This window comes from Sabethes cyaneus, chromosome 2 (assembly GCF_943734655.1).
Source record: "Sabethes cyaneus chromosome 2, idSabCyanKW18_F2, whole genome shotgun sequence".
NCBI lineage: Eukaryota > Metazoa > Arthropoda > Insecta > Diptera > Culicidae > Sabethes > Sabethes cyaneus.
The window spans coordinates 92286162-92313838 of record NC_071354.1 but is presented as its reverse complement, the minus strand read 5'-3'; positions in this window follow the sequence as shown (position 1 = coordinate 92313838).

Here is a 27677-nt window from a genome sequence, read left to right as displayed (position 1 = left end):
CCTAGAAGTTGGCTACCCTTGGGAAAATCGTGCCTCTCGTTTCGATGGCCGCTCGTCGGATCACCCCCTCAAGAGCGATGTTGAACAGCATGCAGGATAAACCGTCACCTTGTCTCAACCCTCGCCGCGTCTCGAAGGGACTCGAGAGTGTCCCAGAGGTGCGTACGAAACACATCACTCGATCCAGCTCTGATTAGTCGCATCAGTTTGTCCGCAAAACCGTGTTTGTGCATTATCTGTCATAGCTTGTCTCAATCGACTGTATCGTATGCTGCTTTGAAATCAATAAAGATGTGATGCGTGGGCACGTTGTACTCCCGACTTTTCTGCAAGATCTGTCGGATAGTAAAAATTTGGTCCGTAGCTGCGCGAGCCCCCATGAAACCCGCCTGATAATTCCCTACGAAACCTTGTACTATTGGTGACAACCGGCATAACAGGATCTGGAAGAGTATCTTGTAGGCGGCGTTTACCAGCGTAATACCGCGATAGTTGCAGCAGTCTAGTCGATCACACTTTTTGTAGATGGAACAAACCACTCCTTCCATCCATTCCTCCGGTAGCTTTTCCTCCTCCAAAATCCTCGAAATAACCCAGTGTAGAACCTTTCATATGCAATCAATTTTGTTCAAATCGTTTGAGTGACCTATGAGATAATGAAGTCCCGTATTTTTCGTGTTTTTATACATAACTTTTGGATTAAAAGTCCGATCAGTATGAAATTCAATAGCGATCTATGGGACACCTAGACCTTTCATTGCACACTAAGATAATTTAAATCGGCCCAGCCATCTCTGAGAAATATGACTGAGATTAAAAGCGTTCCACACACACACACACACACACACACACACACACACACACACACACACACACACACACACACACACACACACACACACACACATACATACACACACACATACACACACATACATACACACACATACATACACACACATACATACACACACACAGCACACACACACACATACACACACACACAGCACACACACACACATACACACACACACACATACACACACACACACATACACACACACACACACACTCTCACACTCTCACACTCTCACACTCTCACACACACACACACACACACACACACACACACACACACACACACACACACACACACACACACACACACACACACACACACACACACACACACACACACACACACACACACACACACACACACACACACACACACACACACACACACACACACACACACACACACACACACACACACACACACACACACACACACACACACACACACACACACACACACACACACACACACACACACACACCTAACGTGGCTCTTAAGGCAGCAATACAAGCGTTCCCGGATTTGTTCAGGGCCGTGCTGCAGAAATGCTTAGAAGATGGTAGCTTCTCGGACCGATGGAAGATCCAGAAGCTAGTGCTGTTGCCGAATCCAGGGAAGCCTGCGGGGGATCCAGCGTCATACAGGCCGATATGTCTATTGGATACATGCGGGAAACTCCTGGAGTGGATAATCCTGAATAGGCTTACGAGGTATACAGAAGGTGAACACGGTATCAAACATGCAATTTGGGTTCCGGAAAGGGAAGTGCACGGTGGATGCAATTCGCACAGTGATCGAGCGAGCCGAGAAGTCGTCCAAACAGAGGCGAAGAGGAGATCGTTTTTGTGCCGTTGTAACGATCGACGTAAAAACGCCTTTAACAGCGCCAGTTGGGAGGCCATTGCCGAATCGCTGCATAGAATGCATGTCCCGGGATATCTATGCAGAATACTGAGGAGTTACTTCAGGAATCGGACGCTTGTTTACGAGACCGCCGAGGGGCGCAAGACGATGAACATTACGTCTGGAGTCCCACAAGGCTCCATCCTTGGCCCAACGCTCTGAAACGGGATGTACAACGGTGTACTGTCTCTGGAGCTGCCTAGAGGTGCGGTGATCGTTGGCTTTGCAGATGACATCGTGCTATCGGTGACAGGTGAGTCACTGGAGGAGGTAGAAATGCTGGTGACAGAGGCAACTAGAACTATCGAGAACTGGATGCATGGTGCAAAGCTACAAATCGCAGCAACAAATGGTTAGCAACCGTAAGGCCGTACAACATGCAGTCGTCACCGTCGGAGAGCACATTATTACTTCAACGCGCGCGGTCAAGCATCTGGGAGTAATGATAGACGACCGGTTGAACTTCACCTGTCAGGTCGACTACGCTTGCGAGAAGGCGGCGAAGGCTATCAATGCGATAGCCAGAATCATGCCGAATTGTTACGAGCCGAGTAGTAGTAAGCGGAGACTGCTGGCTAGTGTGCCATCATCGATACTGCGGTATGGAGGTCCTGCCTGGATCGCAGCACTACGATCGAAGCGGAATCGCGTGAAGCTGAATAGTACCTTCCGACTCATGGCTGTAAGAGTTGCCAGTGCATATAGAACAATATCGTCGGAGGCAGTATGTGTTATCGCTGGAATAATCCCCATTAGCATCATGCTCGTGGAAGATAACGACTGCTACGGACGAAGAAACATCAGAGGAGCCCGGAAGCTGGCGAGAGAAGAGTCGCTGAGCAAATGGCAGCAAGAGTGGGATAGGGCCGAGAATGGTAAATGGATGCACTGACTCAAACCGGTTCTGTCAACCTGGTTGAACAGGAAACATGGAGACGTCGGGTTCCACTTGACGCAGTTTCTCTCGGGTCACAGTTGCTTCAGGCAATACCTGCACCGGTTCGGGCACGCTGCGACACCATTCTGCCCAGAATGCAGAGACGGTAGAAACACCACAGCATGTGGTTTTTGAATGTCCTTGATTTGCCGCGATACGAAGGGAGATGCCGCCCCTGACGGTGGAGAATATAGCAGGCGAAATGTGTCGGGAGGAGAGCGTGTGAAATGCCGTCACCGGCGTTGTAGCACAGAGTATGTTGCAACTGCAACGACAGTGGAGAAATGACCAGCAAACTAGCGAAATCCCGATTAACAGACAATGTTGACAGACGCATCGGTGGAGTGACGAGCGTGACGGAACAAACCAAGCTTGGACAGAAACACTACGAGTGCGGCCGTGAGAGGATAGATGTTATGTTGGTCGCTATCCCTGGATCGGTTCGCGTCTTGATAAATGAAGTGGTAGTGTGGTGGCGAAATCGACGCAGCAGTGCTGATCCCAACAAGAAACCCTGCGAGTGTGGTCATGAGGAGATAGAAGTCATGACGGTCGCCATCTCTGGATCGGAGAGCATGTAGTAGCATCAAGGATGGCAGAACGCTGCGAGGGTGTCTGTGAAGGAGTGGACGTTATGACGGTCGCCACCTCCGGATCGGTTCACGACCGACAGGTGTAGCACAGATTATGTTGCAACTGCAACGACAGTGGAGAAATGACCAGCGAACTACCAATCCCGATTAGCGTTGTCTCGACAGACGCATCTGTGGAGCGACGAGCGCGACGGAGCAAACCAAGCTTGACAGAAACACTACGAGGGCGGCCGTGAGAGGATGGTTGTTATGTTGGTCGCTATCCCTGGATCGGTTCGCGTCTCGACAGGTGAAGTGGAAGTGCAGTGGCGAACTCGACGGCGCAGTGCTGAGCCCAAAAAGAAACCCTGCGAGGGTGGCCGTGAGGAGATGGAAGTCATGACGGTCGCCATCTCTGGATCGGTACACGTCTCGACAGGTGCAAGGGAAGTGGTCGGCGAAGGAATGAAGGGGAAGTGCAGTGGCGAACTCGACGGAGCAGTGCTTAGCCTAACAAGAAACCCTGGAGGGTGGCCGTGAGGAGATGGAAGTCATGACGGTCGCCATCTTTGAATCGGTACATGTCTCGACAGGGGCAAGGAAAGTGGACGGTGAAGGAGAATGTAGTAGTAACAAGAATGGGGTGAATGTGAAGGAGTGGACGTTATGACGGTCATCTCCGGATCGGGGTGTACAGACACAGCCTCCCCCCGAAGTAATACTTAACGGTAGTTCCGGGGGGGTTAAGGTCAGACGCCCGTGAGGTTTTTAGTGGGTTAGAGTCCCACACTGTGCCACGTGATGTAGCAATATATCATTAGTGTGCCTGGCATTGAGAGTTTCCTCACGTAAAAGAAAAAAAACACACACACACAGCAAATGCTCAGTTTCCGATACTGAGCCGAATGGTATATGACATTCGGCCCGGTTTATACTATATATTTACATAGTAGAAAGGCAAAAAGGTAAAAAAATACAATAAAAACAAAAGAAAGACTACAAATAGATGCAGAAGAAGCAATGAAGGGTTGATAAAAAGTTAGTAAAACAACGATAAAAAACTCAAAAAAAAAGACTAAAAATAACTACAAACGGCGCCATCAACAGCAATTAAAGAGTCAAAAAGACGATGTAAAGATGCCAGACACACAGATGTTAAAAACAACGAAAAACGAATAACAGACGTTGATAAGACCATAAAACAAACGACAAGAAGATAAATTGCTTTTCGTCCTGAAGGCTAATATCAAAGTGAAAGAAACGACTAGAACACAAGAAAAAAAAGACGACAAATGAAAGACGAAATACAAAAAAAATGAAAGATAAAAGACGGAAACGAAGACGAAAGGCGAATTATGAATTATCAAGATTGAAAGTCGACAGTTAGCATTTTCGTTAGCTGATTCAAAAAACCATTAATTTCCATCCGAGAGAAATATAAACAATACCTATAAAAGAAATGCGAGAAACACTGATGACATGTTTAGGCGGAATGAAGGGGGTTCATGCGCGTAAAAAAGTATATTAGAAAACAATATACAATTATACATCCAAATTTATTTACACTTTTCAGCGAAACTAACAGACCCTTTATACTAACAAGCCTTCAAAGGAATTCGGCAAAACTTTCATTTGGAATTTAATAAGATTTAAAATTTGTTTAAATTTCCATTTTGTCATTTTTGTGAATACAGATGGAAAAACTATAGATTTTTCTTCAGCCGACCCCACGATACGGTTATGTATGAGAGTTAAGCAAAATATCCTGGGCACCAGTAGCTACACAATTGCATGAAACAGGGAAACAGGGTAATTAATTTAGCCATTGCAATAATAAATATTTGCTAGCTCTACTTGTGCTAGATATGCACAATCTATTTTATTGTTTACATATTAGATGCTCTGCTTAATTGAATCGATTATACTGTGCGTGCTATATGCTAAATTAATCAAAGTGTTATTTTTTTCTTTGAGCGATAGTCGGTGTTCAAGCTTCAACCGGCATTAAATGAAAGTATTCACAGAATAAATTTAAATCGGAATAGGCTCCTCACCGTTCTCAGTAAGCAGACTACATGTTCAAGTCTTGGGCACTTAACCGGAGTGGTATGGCTTATTAGTGAAAGACACGTTATTTTTTCGTGTATCTTACCTAAAACTAACCGTTTGATGGTGTTTCCTCACGTGAGATTGGATGTTAGTGTTTGCGATTGATGCTACACGGAAATCCGGCCAAGCACAACGCAGCATTTTGTCGAGACACCGTATTACTCAGGTTCGGTACTAGAATTTGTAAGTAGCTTCAATTATTCATGCTTCTTTTAGCTGCTCGCTGGACGTGCATTAAAACTGATTCTTTGGACTGGTTTTTCTCCCGAAAGCAGTGAAATATTTCAGTATTATTTGTTAAAAGAGTTGTCCAGTTTGGTGGATTTTTAAGTTACTTTCACTTTTCGTCACAATTTAGGTTAGTCGTCTTTCAGAAAACCCTAATATTACGTAGTAGCAGCAAGAAAAAACTTAAACCAAAAGAAACCACCTTCCAGGAGCTGGCTTCTGTTCATTTGCATAAGTTTGCAAATTTGGCAATCGTGAAAATTTCAGCAGCTTTCATTTCCCGGAATGGAGAATAAAATCACTACGGAATCGTTCCGACTGGCACTCGTGAATATCTCCGCCGAGATCACACCTCGCCACTTCGAAGGTGATACCGGTTCGAGCGTCGACTGTGTGCTGTTCAGATTTGATCCTCCTATATGAATTTCAGCATAGGTAGGTATATATAGATATCCCCGGAATCGAGTTAGTCGTTCTTTTATATTTCTTCTCACTTGCTTTTGCAGACATGCTGCCACGTCGGAACCTACCTGGTGCTTGGTGCTTTGGCCGTATTCGATTGCCTTGCCACGGAGTAGATTTTCGAATGATAACCGGTGGGTATCCTTGGCAGCCGCCGCAACGAAAAAGCAGAGCGCAAACATTACCTTTTAAGAACCGCAAAATGATATTTTTTTATTTTGATACTATTCATGAGTTTGCAGGGTGGGTTTATTGGCGACATTGTTGGTTTAATGCTATTCTTTGCTACGTTTAAAGTACATTCCGACAAGTAGCTGGCCGATCTGTTCTTTGAATCTTGTTAATTTCTTAAAAAAACTCTGTCACTTTAGTGTTCTGTGCAACTAGTTCTACTCTCTCGTACAAATTTTGTAGGACCTGAATTTAAATATAAGGTATTTTTGATTTAGCTAGTAATTGGTCGCTTAGCTTTAACGTTACAGTTGAACACACCGTGCTGGGCTCAAGTTGTATTTGGTGTAAAAAGTTAAAATTCGATAAGCGAAATTATTACGTGACAGTAGGAAAGCAAAACGATTCAGATTGCTGGACCTTTCTTCGCGAGATTCGGGCCCTGTATATATAGTCAGTTATCATGTAATCTCGTTTGCACCATTCTACTATTGACTAACTGCTGTGCAGACTCCTGGAACGGAGAATTTCTTTGTCTGGACCTTTATTTCTGTTTCTAACGATAGCCACCAAACAGTTGAATATTTTAATGGCCACTTGAATGGCAAACAGCAATTGGGTAGGATACAATCTTCTTGCATTGTCAAGATCAGACAGATGACAGACATTGAATAATTAAAAATATTTGCATTGCCGTCAGCTATCTTCCTTTATAGAAAAGAGGATAACTTTTTACAAATGTTTCAAACGGAACATAAAGGAAGCACTTGAAAAAACACCAACGAACCGTGGCGATTCGCTTAACAATGTTTCTCACATTGATACCAGCCGTTGAACTTAAAATTGAAAACTCCGGTTCCAACGTCCATCGAGAATTTTCTTTTGCAAAGATGTGTCAACATTATAAGATGTGTCCACTTTATTCTACACAAAAATAGTTAAACGGAAAGCATACTTCACTTGGTTTAACGAAAAACTGTTTTATTGGAAATCAATTTGTTTGAACTTTATTAAATATCTCGAATAACGAACGATTTCCACAAAAAATTCATCAATCCCAGCTTCAATCTGGTCAGCCTCACTATCCAATAATTGAAGCAACGTTCGATCCTTGCGTTGTACATGAAAAGAATCGTAAAAGGCAATCGACAGCAAGCAGTCATTGCGCAATTCCAGCCTTTCATTCAATCCGGATCGAACTTGTTTTGCCGGACAAAGAACGTGTTTTCCACCTGTTCACCACTTCTACTTTTTTTTTGTACCAGCAACTCACAAACTCTGTTCGCTATTAGAATTCCAATCCAGGGCCAACAACAGCAGCATCGCTGGTGGCCGATGATTGAGCCAAAAGTCTCAATGTGCGCGAAACCGTAAAACCTCACTCACGTTTGACCATCGAAATCAAGTAGGTACGAGTGAAAGCAAAGTCCACTCTTCTCGGTGTCTCGGCTTTTGGCAACAACAGCAAGTAGAGGAGAATACCACCGAGCGGATGGGTTGGACAACAACGAACGCGAGGACGACGACGACGACGATGACGACGACTGTATTCAAAAGATAGATTAGTTTCCATCTTGCTTGGGGAGCAATCCTCTTGAGAGATACCTGAAAAGAAAGCAAGAGTGACAGTGATTGGCTGTGATTTACCCACCCCTTAGATCTAAATCGATTACTGTGTTTGAATGAATTCGGTTGTATGCTTTCGGCGATTTATTGCTTCATCCGTCTTAGAACTACGTTGGTGGTCGGTGTAGTAGAAAGGATATCGAAGAAGGTATATCGATTGCATTTCTAACGGAGAAGTGCAGTGGATTATGAAAATTAAAAAGTTTGAAAACAGACGCTACCAAATTGACTGCGTTTTAGAAGAATTGAATCAAATTTACAAAGAAAAATAGCACCAGCATTTGTTCGACTTCTTAGCGACACCACCGACGACAGTCTTGATTGACGGTTTTCACCTTATTCTCACTGCGCACGACCTATCATCCCCAAGCGATGAGGAACAAAAGCTCTATCAGGCGGCAAATTGAACACGGTTCGGATCGGATCAAACTGACGAAAGGATATGACCCAACAAATGTTTACAGCAGCAAGCTACAAGAATTGTCAGATCAGTAGACATCCTGTACGGTACGTAAAAGGTTCCCACAGGCTATTCATTGTCGAAGCAGTCGTCAGTCCGCCCTGCAACCGGCTGTGCCGCTTGATGAGAACTGTCGCCGAAAATGACTTCAATGACAGGGATAAATTGATGATAATTACTTTTCCGTTTTCCCGGAAATAAAAGCGACTGGAGCTCCTACCAATCCAGGCAGGCAGGTTGTATAGGTACCAGACCGCAGCGCAGTAAGGCACATCTGTTTTAGCTGGAGTTCTAGAACGGTAAATTCTTGATAGCAATGCGTGACAAAGTCTCCCGTAAATAATTAGTCTCCTTCAACAAAAGTTTACGGGCGGAAGGAGAACTACCCCAAAACGTGTGATATAATGTTTCAATGCTAAACGAAACTTAACGCCAACTGTTATGGACGAACATTGAGCGCATTAATTATGTAGCTTTATTTTTTTGTTATATATTTATATTTATAAAGGACAGAATAACTAATACAACCTATTACTACACCGTTTCTCTAGAAAATTCGAGCGATTCGTGCATTTCAAAATGAGTAAAGCAAAGGAAGCCGAATATAAAACTGTACCTATGTTTGGTTTTAGATACAAATAAAATATATTTGCAGTTTCCGACTGGTGGTTTAAAGCAAATTTATGACTAAATACTCCGGTTCGTGATGGGTATTTCTTATATTTGGGATCTTTTATCACCACCGACAATAATACGAGTAAATAGATTCAACGACGCATTCAAACTGAAAGTCGAGCCTACGTGTCCCTTCGCAAATCGCTTCGATCAAGAAGCATACGCCGCGGCACAAAGTTGACGATGTACAAAACGATAATCAGTTCGGTAGTCCATAAAACATTCTTCTTGAATAACAAGACACTACATTTGTAATTTTCACCGAGAAGAATCAACGACACATGTTATTAACTACATTTGTAAACCGAACTTCATTCTTAATTCTTCTTCTTCAAGAACTATTAATATTTGTAGCAGCTTGAAAGTTCACCATGCAGCTCTATAGTACACCATGCAACTTGGAATTAATCAAGAGTTTTGATAATGGTGGAATTATGTCTATAGATCTATTGCTTAATAAGCAGCTTTACTTCTTAATAATTAACCGAACTTTAAAGTTGCCGTAAGCTCGTTGCATAGAACACTAATCAGCTTTGAAAGAAGCGTTGTCGAACATCAATAAAAAAAATAGAAATATTTAACACTTTAAGTTCTATTTTTATGCCTTTATACCTTCTACCACTCCTAACTTCAGTAAATTCGTTTCATGCGATTAAGATACACCATATAAAAAACTTAAACTTTAACATACCGCCGCTGGTCTTGAACCCGAGCATTTCGGGTTGCAAGCCTATCCTGATGCATTGCGCCATCTCTGACGCCACAAGTGACGTGAATTTTGCCAATGAGTTGTTCTTGACTGTAAGTTTGTTTCGGGGCTGTTGTAAATGGGAAATCGAGTAAAATCAATGCAGATCGCATATTTTAGCAACGGAGCAGTGGTATGTATCTAGGTTACCGAAAGGAATGCTCGAATTCAAATCCCTGAGGGTGTGAGTGTGCTTAAGGAAATGTCATGAATAAATAAATTCAGTGGAAATTAAGTAGAAATTAAGTAGAAATTTCCCCGCCCCCAATCTTCTTAATTATTTAAAATTACTGAAGTTTTTTTGAGCTGAACAGTGTTCTGTACAGCGACTTATGCGAACTTTTTGCGAACTTTCTAGTTCTGTTAGAAGTTCCTTTGCATTCCTTTCGAAGTGTAATCTTTAATTGCGAACTTGAAATTACGGATTCCTTTCGAAGTGTGATCATCAAACACGAACTTGAAAGTACGGTTAGTTGCTTAATAATTGAGCAGAATAGAATTCTATTCATGATCGTTTTGTTGGCAGATTAAGCCAAAAAATTCCATTTTATCCGAATTTTTCGTTACTTGGGTGTTGCATACCACGAGTTTCAGGCACTACTTGGAAAAGATTTCCATCGTACACCTGGCGAAAGTTGGTAAACTATGATGGGCCGGCCACATCACAAGGATGCCGCACGACTGTGCTGTGAAATCCGTTCTCTTCAAGAACCCACCGGCACCAGGAATAGAGGGGTTCAGTGTGCTAGATGTGTCGATCAGGTTGAAGCTGCTGTGCGTGTATCGAGATGCTCAACGAATTAACGGCGAGTAGCCCTAGACTACTCGAATTCCGAGTCTCGGAGTTGTCACCTGGTGGAGCCGTCGAAGAGCTCCCAACGCCTTTCTCACGACCAGTAGTGCAACTCTCGGTAAATTGCGCAGCGGGCGGAGAAAGTGGGTTTCTGATGAAACTTGGAGGATGATCGATGAACGGAGAGAGACGAAAACTATCATTGAGTGAACGCGAACCAGAACGGCTAAGACAGTTGCTCGTGAATGATGCACCGAAACGTAGAGGGCTGTTAAACGAACGTGTAGGCAAAACAAAAGAGCCTAGACTAACTTCTTTGACGAAGAAGCAGAAGCCGCCGCTGCCAATCGTGATTTCGCAGAAACAATGCAAAAACTGCAGGTATCTATTCATTAGTCGTTGCCTGCGATATAATGTTTGTGCATGGTAGCCTGACGACTGGATATCCAACGAGGAACTCCATCGTCGATGTTATCAACGTCTGATAGCAACAGAAATTTTAGAACGTATGTGGAACACCTTGAGGAAAGAAGCGAACGAGATCTGCAGAGAAGCAATCGACCGGAATCCGCAGGGACAACAAAGAAGAGGTAGACCCAGAGGCTGATAGCGATGCAGCTTATCTAACGACATCCGAGCTGTCGACAAGAACTTGTCCTAGCGGCAGATGAAAGTTTCATCTCTTTGTTCTAATCGACCGTCGGAGCAAGCTAGATATCTCCCAAACTCCCGAGGGTTCCCCGGTAGGAGGTGTCACAGTCAATCTCATCAACTTCACAGTAGACTAGATTTGCAATGGTAACCATACAGCTGTGGGTTTCTCTCATCATCTCTCAAATTAAATGAAGCCCGATCTGTATCTTATGACTTTCGGAATACCGATCACCGAAGCATTGCCGAATTCTTTGCTACTAACGAATGGCTTAGTGTTTTCGACGAAAATGTAAGCGTCGGTAGACTCCGCCATGAAGGGTTTATGGATTCGTTAATTTATTTTATTCGTTTGTTTCATGTTGTATTAAAAAACTAAGAAATGTTTGTATTGGTTAATGCGAAACTCTCACAACACATCCCACAAAAGTTAGAAATAGGGCCATGTACTCCAAGCACGTAGCCCACAACCCAGGCTTGGCATACACTTTTCGCCTCGATTTTGCTCTTTTGATTACTGCATCTCAGCCAAGCAAAATTTGAAAAAGTGATGTATGGGGCATTTGTAGAATTTGTTATTATCTTCAATATTCCTGAAGTAAGCATTACTGTGCATTTTGTATTTATGGCGCTATAAGGCTGCTACCAACGGCGTTGCTGCCTTACAGCGCCGTAAATACTAAAGATACAACTTCACTTTCTTCAGCATTATTATAGATAATTACTAGCTCTACAAATGCCCCATATATCACTTTCTGAAATTCTGCTTGGCTGAGGAGCCGTAATCAAAAGAGCAAAGTCAAAGCGAAAAGTGTATGCCAAGCCTGCCACCACCCATCAAGTGTCCACCCACTGCTACCAGGGGAAAAACAGGCTGAAAGTTGGATACCGCTCTCAGATGATAGTAGGCAGAAGGTGGCGAAAATACGACGATCGGGATTGTTTATATACTTGACGAGGGTAAAGTCCTTTTGGTTAAGGGCCCCTTAATAAGGGGAATAACCTGCAGGTGTTAAAAAGATTTTAGCGATACACAAAAAGCTCACTTGCGCAAATTAATCTGGTCGAAACAGTGGATAATAAAACGTCTGAATTCTGATCAACGCTGAGCCGATAGTGATATAGGAGATCTAAATGCCGATCCCTGGAATATGGTCCATTCTACGTATCACTTGGCGGCGAGGGCCGTAGTGTAATCGTAGATTATATTGGTGGAAGCAGAAGGAGAGAAACGGAACTGAGTGGCTAGTGGATTCTGGAGGAGAAAGGAAGGTGTGCGTAATGGAAATTTAAACGATATAAAGAGAGAAAGGTTAGATAGTATATACGAAAGTGGGAGTAGTGGAGCCAGAAGTGAGTGTGAACGGTAATGAAACGGTGAACCCATTGTAAAGTCGAACACGAGCTTTCCATTGACAATTACGAGCATTTCCCTTAGGCAAGCTTTTAGTTGGGCATATAGCACGCTCGTGGTCGTGACTTACATAAGTGATGCCCACAACGACGCATTGACTCTTTCGCACACAATTGAGTGCGCAATCGATCGACATGTACTTAAAGTAGCACATTAGCAACATAGCTTTGCTTCCTAAATAGTGAGAAGGGTTGCACTTAGGATTTATTCCGGATATAACAGAATCAGTCTAGAATGTTTTAGACGACAGTTGCATAGAGCCCAGGGTACTCTTAAGGTGAAATCACCCTAGTAGCACATTTTTGGCACTTATAGTTACAGGAATTTATTTATGTTCGCAATACTCCGCGAGAACACAGATGATATTCTTTCTCGTTTTCTTTAAAGCCTATCGAAGACCGGAAAGATGTCAACAACTACCGAGAAATCTCCTCATTGTGTGCCACTTCCAAGTTATTTTAACTTGTAATCATGACTCCGCTGCCGTCACACTGCTGTCAGTACCTAAGTGATGAGCAATATGGATTCATCGCGGGCAGGCTTGGCATACACTTTTCGCTTCGAATTTGCTCTTTTGATTACTGTATCTCAGCCAAGCAAAATTTGGAAAAGTGATGTATGGGGCGTTTGTAGAATTTGTTATTATCTACAATATTGCTGAAGTAAGCATTACTGTGCATTTTGTATTTATGGCGCTATAAGGCTGCTACCCTCTTGGTAGCAAAACGAGCGCTCTTTTTGCTACCAACGGCATTACTACCCTACAGCACCGTAAATACTAAAGATAAAACTTCACTTTCTTCAGCAATATTATAGTTAATTATACTATATAATACACCACTTTTTCAAATTCTGCTTGGCTGAAGAGCAGTAATCAAAAGAGCAAAATCAAAGCGAAAAGTGTATGCCAAGCCTGATCGCGGGTAGTTCAATCACTATGATTGTTCTGTGTCTCACATCATATGTTGCAGAAAACTTGGACGTCATCTTTACTGATTTATCAGTTACCGGCCTCGTCTGAAATCTCACTAGGTAGTCATTTGGGAACGTTAATTTTTCTACTGTACTTCAGGGATTTCAGGGATTCAACCAAGTTTTTAAAGGCCCTCGTTTATCCTACACCGACAAATTGATGAGTTACTAGAGGATTCGCTCCAAGGTTGATGCAAATTGTCTTCAACATAGGCCTCTCACCTCTATGGATTGGGACAATATGAAATGTATGCTCCGCAATCTCAAAAAATGTTCCAATGCTTGATCAACCTATGATTTTTAACTAAAAGCTCCAGTCAACTATCCTTCAAATTGCACTTTTCCTACGTTGTGAACAAAGCATCCAGAATTTTGGGATTCGTCTTTCACATTACCTTCTTGTCCCTCAGCTTGTGTTCCGGCAGGTTTCTTTGCTCTTAGGGGAAATGTGTATAATGTGCCCCCCCTAAGAATAAATGGATATATCTCGGTTATGCTTCCCCAAACTAACGTGACAACTACGAGTATATGTTGGTATTTAAGCTGACAACCAATTGCAATTGTTTATTTCATTTAGTATTGTGGAATAAACATGCTAGGAATTATTTAAGAAAAGCACCTAAATGTTGTGTTTCTCGTCTGCGCGGGGTAAAATGCCCCACCTGCGGTACAATATGCCCAATGCGGTAATTTGAGTATTTCTACCAGTGACAGACCAACTCTATTTTGTAGAAAGTAAAACTATTTCCTTTGTTCTGCAAAATATCGTTATTTTATGTAAAATAAACCTAGTTTCGGCCTTCTGGTGCACTTTTTCTTTTCTGCATGGGGCACATTATACTGCAGCTGTGGTGTTTTGTACCGGGTAGTTGAATTACCTAGAATTTGGACGTTGGTAATAAATTATTCCCACCACGGTTGCTCTACAATACTAATTGAATTAAATAATGGCAATTGGCTTCAACTTAGATCTGTTTACTTATGTTTATAGCCACATTTGCAAGGGGGGCAAATTGCACCACCACAAGTGGGGCATATTGGCCTGCTTTTACTTATTTGAAAAAATATTAAATGCTAAAGCAAATCAAGCGTTTCATACCATTATTTTTGGCAGGGATGTCTTTTTGAAGTTCACTTTACGCAATCGAATCGCAACAACCGGTTATTTACAGATTTTGACAAGAAAATAGCTTATGGAAATGACGCCAAAAGTTACATCGGAAGCTGCTCAAAAACAAATTTATTTTTGTTTTGTTTTTACAGCATGTGACAACTGTCATACTTGCATAGTAGGCTAGTTCCATCAAATGCTATAGTTTCTGTGTGGTTTTGCATTTTGATTTCGCTTGTTTAGCGAAAAACGAAGGGGGGCACATTGGCCAGGGGGGCACGTTATACGCAATTCCCCTACATCAGCTTCTTTTTTGCCTCTAACAAACGTTCAAATACTTCTTTTTCTTCTTCCTCATTTGCTTGCTCCAGTAGCTCCTCTACAGTTCCTCATCCAAAATTTTCAAATGGGGCTGTATCATAGGCATTTATACATTCGACGTGACACTAGCTACAGCTGATCTGGACTTTTCTTCGAACTCGCCCTTGTAAGTCGGGGGTTTTCCTAGTTTCTCCCCTGCTTCTTGCTTGATAGCACACGATTTACATATGTAGCGGTGGTCCAGCTGTTTGATACTTACGTAGAGCGCAGCAAATCCGTAAAGTCCGTCGCTGCGTTCTAGCATCTTAGCTTCTGCTTTGTCCCGACATGATTTTGTTAATTTTTAACAAATCAGGTAAAATTTACTACCGGATACTAACAGACTTACACACTTAAAAAACTCAGCAAAATTTGCCGAGATTTGGACAGCCGAGCGTTCGGTGAAAATTTTAGTTTTGCAAATCGACGTTTACGGATCTTTACTAACGTTTGGCATCATACAAAATTTTACCGAACGCTCGGCTGTCCAAATCTCGGCAAAATTTTGCTGACTTCGGCACTTTTTTTTAAGTGTATAGATTAACCTTTTTTTTTGTTCTGATTCTCTCTAGTCATGATCTCAACCAACTTTGTCGGTTCTGAGCTGAAATGTTTAAGGATGAAGCGCTGCGTTCAGACAGCGCCACCGTAACGGGGGCCCGTCACCACAACTACTAACCTGATCGTTCTTCCTTGTTTTTAATAGTCTTTCGTCAATAGGCTTTTTATATTTATGCCTTAAAACTATTGTGCCTTTCATATTTATACCTGAAAATGTATACCTCACATATCACACCTCCTATCATCATCTTGCTTACCGGCGTATCATCGTTGATACAGTAACTGGCCAAGAGGACAAGTACTGCTTGTTATGGCTTTACAGAGTGCCGAGTTAGTAGTCATTCTACTGGGAGATTGGCGTTTATTGGTTAGGGATTTTTTCAACTTCTCTTTCAACGAACCCTTATATGGCAGACTGGTACAGCTTAGCCTCGGTTTTACTAGCTGCCGGAAAGAAAATTGCACATGGAGATAAAAATTTCCGCCTCGGTCAGACGGGTGTCACACAATAGGTTCAACTTTTTTTTTGTTCTCGCTCGGTTGCCCTTTTCTACGGTATACAGCCGAGCCGTGCAAGGAACATGAAATGAAACAATACGGGTAACGGTCGGTCGATTTTCCATCTAAATGGGCTCGGTTCAATTCATGTGACTGCTGTTGAGTAAAATCGTTTTTACACTCTCGCTCTGTTTTGGGCTGTATCTGGTATTTTTGCCACAGTTTGGTAGAGTAGCCAATTCGAATATACGTTCGAACCAGGCTTTTAATAAAACATGGACACCATGTTGACCGGGATTTCACTATACATATCGTACCTTAGACTGGAATTCATTAGGCAAAAACATAGTTTGGTTTCGACTCTGTGGCTTCAGGTATCAATTATAGAGAAAGACTAAATTGCTGGGAAATGTAATAACTCGTTAGTGAGTTTTTAGCCCAGCCAGTGGACCGCTGTGACATGTAAAACTAATATAACCAAGTTTGTCTGCCAGAGCACAGAGAGGCAGGGCTTAAAAAGCCATCATCGAAATTGTGCATTTTACGTGTTTGTCCCGCGGACATAATCATCGATCGAATCGTAGCCCGTATGATGTTACCCTGTTTGTAGGCATTTTGCCCGCCCATTCACGATCACTGGCTTTGATAAGCTACTGATTTGGGATACTGCAACATACACAGCGACCCCCACTCCCGCCTTCCGAAAAATCACAAACGCGTGGTGTGCCACGAAAGCTTTCGGTAAGTGGCCTCATTTCCGTCAGCAGCCAATATTTATAATGACGTCGATGATGGCAGAATGGCAACCCACCAATTTTGTGCTAATTATGCCAAATAGGTGGAAAATTAAAGCGTACAAAATTAATTAGACACAGCCAAAGGGCACATCCGGAGTGCGCCGTAAAACAGGATGCTGGCGATGTTCGGCGCAGTCGTCCGGGGATGATTGGCAGGATGCGCTGTTGATTTCCATCTTCACCAAATATTGGTTGTGCTGTTGAAGAAATCGACTGTTAGTAGTAATAGCATGGTCGATAATAACAGCGAACCAAATTGAGCACACCGAACATGGCTGCTATGAAAACTGGTGAGTGCTGGGCTGTGTAGCTGTAGCGAAATGTTTGTTTTTCTCAAATTGTCGAAATTCGTACACCTAATTTATGCAAATGACGAAATAATTTTCTGCTAACATAATTCTGTTACAAAAGCAGAGCTGGAATATATACGATTTTGGGTAGTCTATCATGTAATTTTGATGTAGATGAGCGTAGTGCAAATGTGTAATAGTTTTGCTGGAGGAATATTAGAGGAATGAAAACTACATTACTAGAAGTTTATTCCGTTTTTTCAAAGGGAAGTTTGTAGAAATTCAATTATAATGAAAAGAAAATCTATAGTTCATAATTACAAATCGGGAGACGTATTTAAGTTAGCAGTAGGAGCTAGTGGAGAAAATTGGATGTCCTAATTCAATTGATGAGCATTCACAATAAGACGGATTAATTAGCTGCTTTCATACTATTCATAGACAAGTCTGGAGCGCTTTTCCAAAGTTTAGTTTGCAAGTACTAATGATACGCCAATTTACGCGCCAAATGATGGGAAAATACTCAACAACAGTCAAAAGCAGAGTCTTATTTCACTCTTAACAGTCGTTTTGGGCTCCAGGAACGGTTCCTTTGAAACCTAGCCGCAAAATAGCTATCGCTATGATTCCCTAGGAAGGCATCATCAAGATCATCGCATGTCCTTTTCATCGACGACAGCAGTTCTCCTGACACTGCCTGCCATCACAGCCGTCATAATCGTTCTCTGGCATCGCTCACCAGAAGAGGTTATTTGCATTTAATTTGGTTTTCCTCAGCTTAGACTCGACGTTGACGCAAGTTGAAAAGCAATAAAAACTTTGCCCGTCACTAACACCGCAGGCGTTGCGCTGTTGCTGGCTGGCGTACCGTCTCGTTAAACCGTCTCACTGGAGAACAGTCGAAAATTCTGCTCGGCATTCGGTTGCCGTTTGGTTTCCGTTCCGTCGACGGAACGGAACATCGTCGTTAAGATTAGCTGAATAGTTTCCACCACATGCCATCATGTGTAAGCTCCGTCTGTCAAATGTTAACCGAATGGAACATTTTGACAACGCAAATTGTATTGAAAGTGACGCCGTGAGGTTTTTGACGAAAGACACTTCATGTATATCCAGCTTAATGAGATTTTCGGGGGTGATATCATTAAAGACCTATTAACATTGGAATTTGTTGGCTAAATGGAATCACAAGAACGTTTCCTCTGTCCCATTTTCGAATGGTTTATTGAAGTTTTTATTGTATTTTCTTTATTGGTCAATGAAAAGTATCCAATAGTAAATACTTACAGTTGAGTTATGTACAACCGCTGTTGGAAATTATATCACAGAAAACGAACAACCATTATATGTAATTTGTGTAATGGCTGCTATGCGGAATTTATCGATAAACAATCTTCCTATAGGATAGTCCGCATTACCTATTTGTTTAAGCCGCCTTCCATTAGAACGACATGAAGCCGACGTTATATTTTGCAACCATATGCTACATAATTTACCAAATCTGCTTTGTACAATCCTCTACTTTATTAAAACGTAGCTTAATGTCCAAACAAAACAGACTGCCGTGCGTAGTAAACTAAAATTCTACATTATTATGGTCTGCTGCCATCATTAGTGAGCACTTATCGCACTCGAGAAAAGCGCCCTCCAACGTACAATTATAGTCACGCAAGACTCGTACAACCCTAAAATTCACTGAAGGCGGTTTTCTATTGGCATGGTCATCAGGCTGTAGCAACAGCTTTCAGAATTTTGCATTAGGAACGTAATAATTCATTTTAATGATACCTATTTTCGCTATAGGACAAAATTTAAAATCAATTTCGAAATTTTCAATAAATCAATAAACACAACAAAACAATCTTTGAGAAAAAATAACAAAGTAAACTTCTGCTTCGGAAAAATCTAAATCTTCTGTCTTGGCTTGGTTTGATGAGCATTGACCCAAAGCAAAACTTTCCTGAATTTAAGCTGTTTTCACCTCAAGGTCAGAGCGACCCTATAGTGATTCATAGCGTTTGTCCACGAACTTCCATCCTTACATCCTCATGCTACCAGCCGGGATACGAGTAACGGTGGTGGAGACAGGATAACCAACCCCAGTCCCAGTAACCCCGAGGGGGTGCGATATTGCCATTATCGCAAACCCCTACCGGGTCCCTCGGGGTAACGTAAACTGGGTAACCGGTAAGGCTGGGTATATTGGTGTAGTGAGACCATCCCCAAGTAGCACACTTTAGGTCCATGTAGTTGTAGCAACCGGATTACGACTGAAATTAGTAATAATTTGGTAACCACAACAACTTTGTAACAACCGTGCTAGTAGGGTCGGTCTTCTCCGATCCAGATGCCATAGAGCGAGAAGGTAGGTGCAAAGGGCTCGAACCGAGGCGGATGTCGAAGCGCGTGGGGTTGAGCTTAGAGCGGCCAGGTTGGCGCTCAACAAACAAGTTAGGCGTAGCAAGAAATCCTGTTTTCAGAAGCTATGTCATGATGCGGCTTCGCACACCTGGGGTGGTGCTTATCAGTTGGTGATGAAAAATATGACGGGTGCATCTACTCCGCAGGAAACCTGCCCCTATGAGCTGAAGGTCATCGTGGAAGGGCGTTTCTCGCAACACGATCCAGTGTGGGGGCCTCCAACCCCGTACGGCCAATCGAATCCTCGTTCCGGTCACGAATGAGGCGTTCATTGCGAATGTCAGGCACTCAAAGCGGCGATCCAAGCATACGCTGAAATGTTTAGAGAGACGCTACAGAACTGCCTAGAAGTACGAGAATTTCCGGATAAATGAAAAATCCAAAGTGTGGTACTGTTACCAAAACCGGGGAAACCACCAGGAGATCTCCAGGTGGCCTCGTCGTGCAGGCCAATTAGCCTACTTGACACGTTAGGTAAGCTACTAGAGCGGGTAATCCTAAACAGGGTGACACCTGTTGTGGGAAGTCGGACTGGCAAAGATGCAGTTTAGCTTCTGTAAGGTGAAGTCCACTGTCGACGCCATCAAGTCCGTCATAGAGAGAGCCGAGAAGCCTATGAGACAGAAAAGGCGGGGCGACAGTTATTATTCCATAGTCACGATTGATGTCAAAAATGTCTATAATAGCGCTACCTGGGGTGTAATCGCGCTAGCGCTACTTAGTATGAGGCTACCGGACCACTTGCAAGTTACTTAAAAGCTACTTCGAGAACAGGACGCTAGTGTACAACACGGCTTATGGGGTGAAGAAGTATAAGGTGACAGCGGGTGTTCCACAGGGCTCGATTCTCGGTCCTACGCTTTGGAATGCCATGTACGATGGGGTGATGAGGCACGAGCTGTCCATTGAGGTCGAGATCACAGGCTTCGCCGACGATATCGTCCTAGCAGTGGTTGGCGAGTTTCTAGAAGAGGTTTAAATGCAGGCATCAGACGGCGTAAGCATAATAGAGGGCTGGATGGCTGGCGGCAATCTAAGATTGGCACACCATAAGACGGAAGCGGTGAAGCGCAAGGCGGTCTTAGAGGTCAAAATTGTCGCTGGAGGACAAGTGATTATCTTCAAACGTAGTGTGAAGTACCTGGGTGTTATGGCAGACAACAGGCTGAACTTCACCAGCCACGTGGATTATGGTTGTAGTACAGCGTCAACAGCGGTTACTGCGATGTCCAAGATTATGCCGAACGGCTACGGACCTAGTAGTAGTAAGAGACACCTGTTGGCCAGCATTGCCATGTCGGTGCTGAGGTATAGTGCACCGGCATGGGCTCCGGTTCTTGGTAGTAAGCGCAATCAGGCATGCCTGAATAAAGGCTGATGGCTATGCGTGTAGCATGCGGGTATCGTACCATATCGTTGGATGCGATCGGGGTCATTGCAGCCATGATCCCCATATGCATACTTCTAGGTGACTGCCAGAGACCGGCAGAGGAACGTCAGAGGCGCCCGGGACAGAGTTAGGCTGGACTCTATTAGGCGGTGGCAGCTGGCAGGTGGAATGGCACCACGCTGAATACGTCAGGTGGACCCATAGACTGATCCAGAACATCTCGTGCTGGATCGGTAGAAGACACGGTGAGGTAAATTTCTACCTCACTCAATTTTTTCAGAGTATGGATTCTTTAAGAAGTATCTACATACGCGAGGGCGGGCTGTGTCGCCCTTTTGCTCCGTATGTACGGCAAACTTGTTATAAACACCGCTCGGAGCGGTACCATTGCTACCTATCCAGGTACGAACCGCAACGGCTGCTTTCAAGAAAAGCACGCAGTGCCACTGCTACATGTTGGCACGCACCCAAAGAACGCAATACCCGAAATCGGTGTATTGTCTTCGACTAGGCTAGGTGACTAGGTGCGAAGGCTCGCATACGAGCTCATTTTACTTTTTTTCTTATACGTTTATATTCGGTGTACGCCACTGAGTTGTTAGCAGTTAGCACACTCGGGTTCCGCGCTCGGGTTCGGTGCCGACTAGTACGCTGGCACGATTTCGCTCGCAAAGTAAAAGAACGAAAATTACTTCTTGGTGGGATACGGTAAAAACTTATGAACGATAGCGGGTGCTTTCCAGAGCTGACGTTCTTGCCTAGGCGCCGCCCGGAGCGCTCCGAACACACATTGCTCCGTGCCAAATAGAAAAAATTGGCTCCCTAGTGCGGTTTCATGTTCGTTTTTGATGCGAGATAAAAAAATGCTCCTAAACGGGATACGTGTTAGTGATGATCGGAGCAGAATGCTTGTGGACCGCTACCGGTGCGGTGCGTGTACTCATAAGTCTGAGTACGGTAGCCGAAGAAACGGCGGAGCCTGTGATGTTTCACTGTCCGCGCTTCGGAACCATTCGGCGTGAGATGCTTGCGGTCGTTGGAGAAGACACCAACGCCAACATCGTGCAGAGAATGTGCACGCATGGGTCGCCGTCGATAAGGCGTGACGGACGTGATGACGAAGTTGCAACGGCTAGAATGTTTGCAAAGATGGGGCCTGACATAGCTTAGCTAGGGTCAGATAAAGGGCTGATTGGGAAACCCAGGCTCTAGGTGAGGAGAAATGGTGGTATGACGTGACAAGGGGTGCTGTTTGAACCTACACCAAGCAACGGGTACGATGGAATGCTTATGCACGTCCTCCCTCCCGAAGTAAATTCTAACGGTAGTTCCGGGAGGGGTTCAGGAAACGGGGAGCAGGAGAGTTTTTAGTGGGTGGGCTTAGGTTAGCACCAAGCGAATCCTTCTCGGCACCGTGGAGGTGTTGTCTATGAAGATTTTCATGCACATGCACACTCCTCACCTCGGAAGTGTCGTTGACGCTAAAGAGGAACTCAACGCGTAGTTGGAGCGTAAATACGATAGTTACCTAAAAGGCTAAAATGAGGAATACAAACCGGTGATTGAAGGGTTTAGCGCAGACCCGCTGATCAAACAACCCCGGATAGGTCTCGCGCTTCTGAAGCAACCTGACGTCGCCGTAAATTTTGCGTATTCACTTTAAGTTGCGCTGCCAGAAGAGCACGAGTTGAACGAAGCGTCTCTCGAGGACTGTTGGAATTCCAGCTTCCAGTGGAGGGTGATTTTGAGGAGAATGCTACGCGAGTGGGTGCACCCTGACCGGCGGCTAGGTCAGGACCTGGGAAATAGAACACTTACCGGAGGAGTGGAAGGAGGCGGTAATACGCCCAATATACAAGAAGGGTGTTCGAATATGAGAACTATCAAGTGATCACCATTTTCAACGCCGCCTATAAAGTGCTTTCTCAGGTCATCTTTCTCCATCTATCGCCGCTAGAAAGTTGATTCGTGGGAAGTTATCATGCCGGTTTTCTGGATAGGCGATCGACAACGGATCAAATCTTTGTGCTGCGACAGTGCCTCCAAAACTCTCGTGCGCATACCAAGTCCTAACGCACCACCTATTCATAGATTTCAAGGCCACCAACAATATGTTCGACCGTGAAGAGCCGCGATTGAAGAGCCTCGAAGAACAGCGACCGGTTGTCAGAAGAACGTTCCAGGTGGTTGCTGACCAGTATACCTAACTGAAACCTGAAGCCGTGAAGGTTTGATTAGTGGTGAATACGTCTAAAACCATGTATTTGTTAGTAGGAGGAACCGAGCGCCATCGAGCCATCGAGAGACGAGTTCGAGGTGGTGAACTTTCCTAGCTTGAAGTGGCAGACCTCTGCAAATGGATTCTTGTTTGCAGATCCATTACAATCTACCTTCCATGATGGTATGCATACTCTGCTGGACAGCTACAACCTCAACCTTCTGCGACAAATCAACTCTGTGACTAATGAGAATGATCGAATGCTCGATCTGTGTTTCGTCAGCAATGCAAACTACGCACCTCGGCTTACTGCAGCCTCACATCCTCTCGTGAAGACTGTCAATCATCATCCCGCCTTACACCTGACGCTTGAAGTGGATATATCGGAGAATTTCTGTAGCATAGCGGATGCCGTTAGCTACGATTTTAGACGAACTAACTTCGCTGGTATTCTAGATTTACTACTAGATATCAATTGGAACGAGATTCTTGACAATAACGATGTCAATATTGCTGTTCAGACTTTCTCGAATATCCTCAATTACGCTATTGACCGGCATGTTCCTAAACGCACACCTCCATCTGTGAAACATGCACCTTGGCAGACTGCAGAGTTGCGACGCTTGAAGACAACGAAAAGAGCAGCTCTAAGAAGGCTCTCGAAATATGGTGGTCTATTGCTGCGTGATCATTACAGGCAGATAAACAATGTATACAAGCGTACGAGCCAACACTGTTATGCGAATTACCTGCGTAACATACAGAGCAAACTGAAAACAGCACCGCATTCGTTTTGGAGATACTTCAACGAGCAAAGGAAAGAATTCGGTCTACCTTCTACAATGAGGTACGGAGACAAAACGGGTACGAATGCAGATGAAAATTGTAAGCTTTTCTCCGAGAAGTTCTCTAGTGTATTTTCATGCGAGACACTGTCAGCTGACCAAATCTCCTTGGCGGCAAATAATGTTCCGCTTTCTGGGCTTTCGTTGAATGTTATTAATGTGAGTGATGCTATGATCCAAAAAGCAATCGCCGAAATGAAGCCATCCACCTCCGTTGGACCGGACGGGATACCCGCTATTCTTCTCAAGAAATGCACCACAGGTTTACTTGCTCCTCTTCGTCAGCTTTACAATTTGTCTCTGTCTACCGGCATTTTTCCGACGCTATGGAAAACGGCGTTTATGTTCCCGGTTCACAAGAAAGGCGATAAAACGGACATCGATAATTATCGAGGTATCGCCGCTTTGTGTGCGGTATCCAAGCTGTTCGAAAAAGTAATTTTGGGACCAGTGTTCTACCATTGTAAACAATTTATCGACGATTCTCAGCATGGATTCATGCCACGACGATCAACCACGACAAATCTCCTTTCATTTACTACTTATGCTACGGATACCCTGTCGAAGCGTTTCCAAACGGACGCAATTTACACCGACCTTTCTGCTGCTTTTGATAAGATAAATCATGAAATTGCAATTGCCAAACTTGACAGAATGGGACTTGGTGGCACCCTACTGGTCTGGCTGAAGTCCTATTTGGCTGATCGGCATGTGGCTGTTAAAATCGGAGAATCGTTATCCAGGGAGTTTATTACTACGTCCGGTATTCCACAAGGCAGTCATCTAGGTCCGCTCATCTTCCTACTATACTTCAACGATGTAAACTTTTCGCTACGAGGACCCAGGCTTTCTTTTGCCGATGACCTTAAGATCTATAACGAGGTCAAAAAAGTAGAGGACGCCATGTTTCTGCAACAGCAACTGGAGAACTTTTCTAGGTGGTGTAACGAAAATAGAATGGTGCTCAACATCAGCAAATGTTCAGTTGTGTCGTTCTCCAGGAAAAAACGGCCGATCATTTTTAACTATCATCTAGGCGGTGAACTGATTAAAAGAGAGTCCTGCATCAAGGATCTGGGAGTCCTTCTCGACTCACAGTTGTCCTCCAAGCAGCACATCAGCTACATCGTTGCTAAAGCATCCCGCAGTCTTGGCCTAATAATGAGAACTGCGAAAAGCTTCACCGATATATATTGCTTGAAGAATTTGTACTGCGCGCTTGTTCGTTCGACGCTAGAATATTGTTCGGCGGTCTGGAATCCCCATTATCTCAACGGCGTTGATCGGTTAGAGAAAATACAACGTAAATTCATTCGGTTCGCCCTCCGTCGCCTGCCTTGGAACAACCCGCTCCAGCTACCAAGATACGAAGCACGCCTGTTGCTAATTGGACTGGACACCCTAGCAACTAGGAGAAATCTGTGCCGAGCAATCCTTGTAGCTGATCTCCTAATGGCAAGGGTCGATTGTTCATGGCTTCTCAACCATATCAGTCTACGGGCTCAACCACGACCTCTTCGTAGCAGAATGTTCCTCCAAGTACCGTTTCGAAGGACAAATTATGCAGCAAACGGGGCCATCGTCGGGCTACAACGAGTTTTCAGCCAAGTGTCAGCTGGGTTCGACTTTTACCTAAATCGTAGGACTATTCGTAGGAACTTTTTATATATTTTACGTACTAGTTAGACCGAATTATCATTAGGACAACTATATGTCTGTTGATACAAACAATAAACAATGAACGAATTAGTATAGCTCGGGTCGTTGATGACGTCGGATAACAACTACAGCAGAGAAACATGCAGCCGTATTATTATAGGAAGTCGTGCTTACTACGGACTCCATAAGACCTTAAGATCTGGTGAGCTTCCCCCGCGTACCAAATGTGCCATATACGACACGCTAATAAGACCGACAGTTCTCTACGGGCACGAAACGTGGACAATGCTAGACGGGGAGTGCTTGCAAGCACTGGTCGTTTTTGAACGTCGTGTGCTTAGGACCATCTTTAGCGGTGTATGTGAGAACGGTGTATGGAGGAGAATGATGAACCACGTACTGGTGCAACTCTTCGGTGAACCCAGTATCCAGAAAGTCGCTAGAGCTGAAAGGGTACAATGGGCGGGATGAGTTGTGAGAATGCCGGACAACAGCTCCGCAAGAATGGTGTTCGCCTCGAATCTAATTGGTACCAGATACAGAGATGCGCAGCGTGCTAGATGGTTAGACCAAGTAGAGTAAGACCTGGAAGCTGTAGTACAGTCGAGAAATTGGAGACGGACAGCAATGGACCGAGTTTGTTGGTGGAACATTGTTATGCAAGTGAAAACCTGAACGACTTACTCTTCAGAAGGTTTTTATAACCTCTATGAGAACCAGGTTATAAGCTAAAGTAGTCTTATCATGCTCGTCTGTGTAACAGACATGCCAGGTTTGTTACATGTCATAAAAATTGTATGTTACATTTCATTAGCATTGTATGTTACATGTCATAAACATTGTATGTTTCGTTAATATTCAGAAAAAGGAGTAAAATGGTACGGATAATAGCTAAAAGTAATGCGACACCTGTCGGAGACTAGATAGATTAAATATTCGAATGTGGCAAAAGTCATTAAAGATAGTATACATGTAGGCGATTTCTACCTAATTACGCAATAGATTAGAAGGTCAATATAGGACGTAAACTGCAAAGCGAGAAACGAAAAACGAACGAAACAATCAGTAAAAGAACGGCATAGGAGCCAATCAAACTAAGCGTTTTAAAAACCGATCGATCCTAAGACAAAAAGAGATTATTGGGACCAATTAAAACGCTTGTTTCCAATACCGAATGTTCGAAACGGTTGGGTTCGAGGCAATTCGATTAGCCGAGACTCTTCTTATTTGGTGGAGACCGTACTCAAGTGAAGTTTAAAATCGAGCAGTGTATCGATTTTTAATTTGAACCGCGTGTTTTTTGAATAGTTGGAAATTGGTAAGCAAATTACCAATAATTCTAGTGAGTATAATCACGCGAGTGAATTCAATTTATTTCTAGAATTTTGTGGACCGCTGGTAATAGCAGTATAAGATAAATATTTTACGCGAGTGATCAACTTTTGACACGATATAAGGTAAGCAATTAGATATGAATAGAGTGCGAAGAGAATTTAAAAGAGATCCGTTGAACAGGCATAGCCCATTGAACGTGTGGGCTAATTATGGGCCTGAAAGGCCATTAGACGACTCGAATAGGACCGAAGTCGCTATTTGGCAAGCCGCTCGGACTCGACGAAGCTACTTCCGGGGACGCATCTACCCTGACGATCGGCCATCGTTATTCGGCCTGCGGTGCGGTCATCTAGGTCAGATTCGGTTCGGTTGTGATTCAGCCTGCCTGAGTGTGACTCTTCGGTGGAACCATCAGCTACATTGGGACCACGTGCCATCTCGCGACGAGAACTTCAAGCTGGCCAGCAAACTATTAGCCCGCTTTAATTTGCATTCACTAACAAAGAGCTCTAAAATTCTCAAAAATTGTAAAGATATAACCCTGAAGTGCTGGATTTTGATTCGCGAAAGTTTTAAGTTGAGACGCAATAAAAGAATCAGAATACTAAATTT